Genomic DNA, 7,530 nt, shown 5'->3' with positions numbered 1-7,530 from the left:
GCATTCCGTGAAAACGGGTAAGATTGGCTATAATGTAATTATCTTAATCTTCACTATCGTTACTTTTTGCCCAGCGAAGCGGGTCCTTGCAGCTAGATTCTAGATTACTTAGAAAAACAGTCTTTTATACAGTATATATAAAAATAACTATATTACATACAAATGTACGAACAAATAAAAACCCAGCGAAGCGGGTCCTTGCAGCTAGTGTTAAATAAAATTTGTAATCTAATTTTGTAAATTTGGGAGATCTTCAAATGTGACGTTAAAACAGTTTTATGTCGTTACAAGCGGGTTTTATTAACATTATCTAGTATAGTAAAATCGTGGAACTGATAAAAATTTGATGTGTAGGGCAGAGGGCGCCACCGCGTGACCTTTGCGCTTTGACCTCATTTCGCTCCTAAACTCTAACCTTTCGATTCGACAGCCGTGCCGATCTTTATATTACATCTCGACGCTATTGTAAATACCGCGTAGCCGATCCAAATTAAGTAAATTATTTGCCTGGATCATTTCTCAGTTAATTTTTACCTGCAGAACACGTGGTCGACATGAACGTGGAAATCACGGACCAGATACGACGTGCCACGTACAGATTTTAGCCACGCCACGTACAGACGTTATATTAAGGTTGTCGTTACATCCGATGACGTTATAATCAGGATAAACTGTATATTGTTTGTGCAAAATAAAAAATAATTTCAATCGATACGATAGCTATGATTATTTTTTTCAAAAACCGGAAATTTTCGTTTCAACCTTGGCATCACTCAACGAAAAGAAATTTCGACATTGGATAGGGTATACCTGAATAGGTTAATTTCACCAAAAATACATCGTTGACGACCTCGTGGTCGTGGCCGGCGAAGTTTGAACGATCGCGCTCAAAAGCAACGATACCAAAGAAGATTGGGGAATGAGAACGAGACCCTCTTGAGCGTCAAAGTGATTTCACTTAGAAGTGAGTCTCCGAGACATAGTCTCGTCCCAAATAGGGCTTTGCCGGTTTATTTGTTTTCAGATCTCGTGTCTTCAAGCATTTATATAAAATGTGACGTCAACACACTTTAAAAAAGGTGTCCTTTTCAGACAGGAGCAACGTATTGTTGAATAGTAATTGGTGACATAACAAGAGTTCATTACTTTCAGCGAGCAAGCAGAAAATGGCGACATTTTACTCACAAAACCAAAAACATATCGCACGAGTCCTTCGAACATTGAGGTAAGGCTAACACATTCTTGAGACCATAAGAGTTGTATTCTGAAACATTATGTGATTAGGATATTATCAGATAATTTGTCAACATAGTGTCTTTCTTGAGAATTATTTGAAATCCATAATATAGTTTCAAACGTTGAGTATTGCAGACACGTAGTATAATATTACAGAATGACAACGCACAATCAAACACACACTCCTCGTATGACCATGCAAAAAAAAAATTTCAATGTATATATGGAGCGTATTTTTCATTCTTCTATTCGAATAACCTTGCGCACAGTGATTATATCTTTCAGTTCAAAAGCATTGTTAGTGAAAACAGTAATGCATGAGCCCTTATGCAAATAGTTAAAGAATGTTTCCTGTGCAATCCAAGCACTACAGGCATCCCTTTATCAACTCGGTTAATTAATTAAAACTTCTATCGCGTTTAAGAAGGAATTGTCTCAATTAATTTTGAGCGTTAATGAAATCCGGCGTTAAGCAATGGATACCCGTAATATAATTCTATTCTAGAATAAAGTATAATACAGTGGCGTGCCGTGACATTTAATAATAGAAAAGATGTGTTTCTGTAAGAAGCCGACTTCCAGGGACAATCAGCTAATTGCGCGGCAGTGATGGTCTAGGGCAGTGGTTTTCAACTTTTTTTCATTAGCGTACCCCATGACATGTGATATCTCTAGATTGTATCCCTCATTTAAGAAATTTAGTGAGTACCCGTATTGTTAATTTTACATATTGTAACTTTAAATTAAAGAAAAAAAAAACTAAATGAAAAAATGTATAATAAAGTTGTGATTGTTGCAAGGAAATATTTTACGTAATAATTTTTAATACTATTAGTTTGTGATACATAATATATTATTTTTTCTGCCATAATAACTAACTTTTTTCTGTACCCCTAAGCAACCTATCGCGTACCCTTAGGGGTACGCGTACCACAGGTTGGGAATCGCTGGTCTAGGGCAGCGGTCGGCAACCCAAATGTATCGGCCTGCCCAAAACATGTAATTGAAAATACTACACTATGNTTAATTATAATTTTCTTTAAAAGTATATTCATACAATTGAAGAATATTTTGTACCAGGTATGTACTGTACATCCAGTATATTCACCACACATTTTATTTCACCAAGTAAGTTTTTGTTTCTTTGCAGACACACTAAGGTGACATATATCAACACTTGGCAACTTATTGACTATTTATTCAGTTGGAAAAGGACATAGATTTAAATCTATGTCCTTTTCCAACTGAATAAATAGTCAATAAGTTGCCAAGTGTTGATATATGTCACCTTAGTGTGTCTGCAAAGAAACAAAAACTTACTTGGTGAAATAAAATGTGTGGTGAATATACTGGATGTACAGTACATACCTGGTACAAAATATTCTTCAATTGTATGAATATACTTTTAAAGAAAATTATAATTAAATATAGCTTTTAAAGAAACGTACCTAAAAATAACAAAGCATTCTTTACTCTTTAAATCTGAAAACAATCCATTTAGTCAAATAATTCCCTACGAGTGGCTAATGGATAGAATCAGAGACGGTCTTGGTAAGCGTGCCGTACGTGCATGCACGAGAACTGCGAAATCCCGAAGGTGCCGATACCGGTCAATGTCAAGTGCCACTTTTGTCTCGTCACATAAAGGACGCGACAGGATTCTTGTTAATTTTAAACGTTTCTTACCACAGCTGTAAAAATCTAATTATGTTAATGTTAATGGATTCCCCGTCGTTAGTTTTTTAATTCGTTTTCTCACCATTTTCCACAGACATTTCTAAAATTTACAACTTTTCAGACACTCTTGTTGAAATGGAAAAATTTGTCTTTTATTATATCTAATATTACAAAACAATGTGTTCCTACTGTACTCGGCTAGAGATTGGTTCGGTTAAGCTTTTGTTTAAGTAAAATTCCGTCTCTTTCAGCTGTTTTTCATTTATGCTCCCAATTCCATAATCTCTTAATTATTTAACTATTCCTGAAGTAAAAGTAGTCGAAATCGGTTACTTCGTAATCGAATATTTGTAGTCTTGGGAAAGAAGTGGAAAGACAAATTTTTATGACGATACATATCGTAAATTTAACAAAAATACAGGCGACCAAATATCTACCGGGCAGGCGGCTAACAGCCAAGAACCAATCCTGCATAGAATTATTGGAAGCGTTATACGGGTGTAGTTTCGACCAGCTAAACCGGGTGAGGTTGGTGTCTGTAAAACGCATGCGCGAATGCGTATAATCTGGCTGTTTGCAAGCTGACGCGGTTTCGACAATACAGCGCTTCCATTCCTCCCCTGATATTCGAATATACAATAGCGATCTTATCGTTGTTTTTACGAGTAGTATAGAAATTTCTAATAAGATACATAATGCTGTTATAATAAAATATTCATTTTAATTAATTCAAAATACGTTAACATATGAAAATACAAGAGAAGCGGCGCATTCACCGCTTCCAAGAACGATACGCCACTGAACGATAGACTAAATATGAGAGAGAGAAAGAAATCTTTGATCTAAGCAACGCGGCACAAAATGTAAGCAATGAGTTCCGGGATGACTCAAACACCTGTTAAACGATCTGTCAATGTCAAACCGAAAGGTAAAACTCTGAAACAAGTGCTCATAAACACGTAGAACTCTTACTCGAGCGCTAATAAATAGTCAATCTAGTAAAACAGTTTCAAAAAAGGAGAAAGTTTTGTAGATAATAAAAACAATCTTGTATAATTGGACAGAGTTCACAAACAACGGACTACATTATGAGCGCGAGTCTTATAATTTTATCAACATTCTCCGAGCATCATCGACAAAAAGATGTCAATAGACACCTCAAATCGGACTATTCCCGTGATCCGAGTTGGTCTCGGTTTTCACCTGAAACCAAATGAGGAATCGGGATGCGAGAAATAGGATGAAAGGCCAATCTGAAATACGGATAGCGAGAGAAAACCTATAAAAATCGGAAATTCAAGGACGAACGACAGACTTCTCTGGATTAAAATGAAAGTCGTCTCGTGACTATTAAGTTGTGTTGTGCTATCACCTAGAACGTCGCAGCATCATCTCACCGATCATGCGCTTCGCCCAGCGATCCCATCTCATCTACAGCCCAAATACAAACTTCCATTAGGTTCATCCTGACCCACAAATATGATGATTCATTTTGTTTTGACCAAACAATCTATGGAATTCATGCAGGACAAATCGAATAAATTTTTACCAACCCTTAAAGTATTTTACTTATACTTTCTATATTGACTGTCGTTTAATTTGATCTAATTATATTTCAACTATCCGGGCAAGTTTAAAATTGAATGTGTAAGCCATCTGCACACATATCTATACATAGAGAAAAATCCACGTAATGTTTTTCATTTCTCGACGTTGTAAACTGTCCTAAACACAAAAATGTAAAAATCATATTAAAGGATATTTTTTATCACACGTCTTCTCTTTTATAACAACAGCAAAAGTTATATTCATAATACGTATTAGTTATTTTTTCAACTGTAAAAATCTCGTTCGAATGTCCTGTTCCGAAGGCGATCTGCAATTCACTTCAAGCGGGAGGAAAGTATATTTTAGATTGTTCCATTTATAACTTCATTTATGATTTAAGACTAATAAAAGCAAAATAGTGAACTGTCTGTTTTTCGTTATTTAGTATTTGTAACATATGTAACTCATTGTTAAAAATTACACGTTTTTTCATCACAAATCTGCTATGGTTAAGACAACAACATTTGTTTCGGGAAAGCTGTGTAACGAAGGCGATTTGCCGATCGCTTTGAAGTGTAGGAAAATACTGTACTTTATTTTCTCACACAATTTAAACATTTTTGCCAGGACAGTTTACACAATTTTCCTGATGCCTCCTCTTGTGGAATAATGAAGTGCATAGTATTACATTTTACTTGAGAGTAAATTATAAGAAATCTTTAATAGTAAGAAAATTAGATGCATTCAATCAATTGTTGTAAACGAACAGGTATAAAAAATTCAATGAAGTTTTTCGACATCGTAAATATGACAAACGGAATTAGCAAAACACAATAAATCATTGCTCGTTCAGAATCAAATGTGCATGAAAAATTGTTCACTTAAATCATGTATTTGGGTGCAATTTGAAAGAGATTGTAGATTTATAAATTTCGATTGTCGTGCGTTTGTTTGTGTGTAAATGAATGTTTATTTATCACTCTGATTACTGTTTCTCTTTATTATCGAGAATAGAGCTAAATAAATGATAATGGAGAGAGGAAATACACAGAAAAAAGGAAGGAGGCCTTCATTAACTATATATTAACTATCGGTTTATAACGGAAAGTATGATAATTTGATTCAAACATTTCCTCTAAAAGAAGTTAGACAGATGACTGGCATCACACTCACAGGAATAGCATGATGTACACAAAGATACACGATTAAATTATCATATGTTTTAAGCTAAATAAATACAAAATATGATTTAAAATTTCAACCCGGCAGCGTGACAATGTCGCAAGATAACAATTGCTCGTAATAACTTTATATTTAGTTACTGCAAATTTTATGTCTGAAGAATTCGTCTGTGTTACGTTCATATTGCGGATGGGTTACAACTGCTTGACTTTTGTATTGATACTAGTTTAGTGGCTCATAACGTGTCAATGCGCTATGTTTACAAAAGACTTTTAAATGCTTTATATAAGGTTAAAAATTTTTATACTTTTCAAGTGTTAAAAAATTCGAACCTTTTGGAAGATGTACAATATTAAATGCAATTAAATCCAAGTACAAAATTCGTGAAAAGCATTTCGACTGCACTGTTGTACGGTAAATGGATACAATAAACATTTAAAATATAATTTTAAATAATTTATTACGAAAATTTAGTATATTATTTTCGACACAGTGACATTAATCAAATAAAACAGAAAAGTTCTATGTCAGATGACAAAAATCGAAGATAACATTCACCGTTCACACGTAATAAATCACAGTAATATAAATTGCGAAAAAGTTCAACTGTTTATAACAAAAGTAGTATAAAAACGTTTTAAGAACATAGAAAAGAAAAAAGCTTAAGAAAATCAGATCTATGTGTCAACGTTTACAGGTCGCCTTCTATTTTTTTTTATCTGACATTGACCTTTCCTGGCCAGGCTGATCATTTCTACACTTTTAAAGCGCAGATTATCATATAGATAAGAATCTGAAATACGTGAAACATTGTACTATAAACAACTGTTTCGTTAATTTATAGATTTTATATTTTCTGAAAGAAAATACTTTTTTTTATCGTTTTTCGACAGTCATTCTTATACCGACTTTAGGACGAAGAATGACGTCAGCAGTTTCGAAAATCTTATCTCTGTGGCCCAAAGTCTTCACTCGAAAATGTCGAAGAACATTGGCTAAAAGTGTCTTCATCTCCATCATAGCGAATCTTTGACCTGAAGAAAGGTAAATACGTCAGAAACACAGGAAGGCCATTGTCTCGTCTCGCAATTACTCACCTATGCAATTTCGTGGATCGGCAGAGAACGTTAGAAAGGCAAAGGGATGACGTTTCTCGCAGTTTTCTGGTAGAAATCGATCCGGATCGAACACTTCGGGATTAACGAAAACCGTTAGATTATGATGAATCCCATAAGTGTTTATTAGAAGAAACGATTTTTCGGAGATATAATTACGTGAAAGAAAATTAAATAGTAGAAAAGGGCTGGCAGAATTAGTATTTAATAAAAAGTAAAATATAACTGGATACGAGTCCAATTTTGTTTGCCATGTCCAATCACCAGGAACAACTATTTCCATTGCAGAAACAGTATTGCTCGTATCCAGATGTATTTTACTTTTTATTAAATAGTAATTCTGCAAGCCCTTTTCTACAAAGAAACCAAAGCATTTTGGGTTTTTTCGTTCCCATACTTATGTTCAGGTAACCCCCGTATATCACGGTAGTTACGTTCCAAAAAATTGCCGTGTTATGCGAATCTGTGTTATACGAAACAAAGAACTAATACGAAAAGGAGGGTTAGGTTTCAAAAATTAAAAAAACATGCTAGTATATTTTCATAATTAAGATAAATATCTTCATTAAAATTTTTTAAGTGATATATATTAATATAAATTAAACAATATTTTCTTCGTCATCACTAAAAACACTATTAATTAACCGAGAGCGTTTTCTTTTTGGCAAGTTATCCTTATCCTCTGAGCATTTTTCTGCATTATCTTCAGATCCATGCTTTACCTTTTGCAAAATGTATGTAATTTTAGATTGCTTGCTTCTAGTTAAAAGGT

The sequence above is a fragment of the Centruroides sculpturatus genome, unplaced genomic scaffold (assembly GCF_000671375.1).
Source record: "Centruroides sculpturatus isolate CEXI.00-Female unplaced genomic scaffold, Cexi_2.0 scaffold1049, whole genome shotgun sequence".
In the NCBI taxonomy this organism is placed as follows: Eukaryota; Metazoa; Arthropoda; class Arachnida; order Scorpiones; family Buthidae; genus Centruroides; species Centruroides sculpturatus.
The sequence above is the reverse complement of the archived record's forward strand: the minus strand, read 5'-3'. Positions refer to the sequence as shown.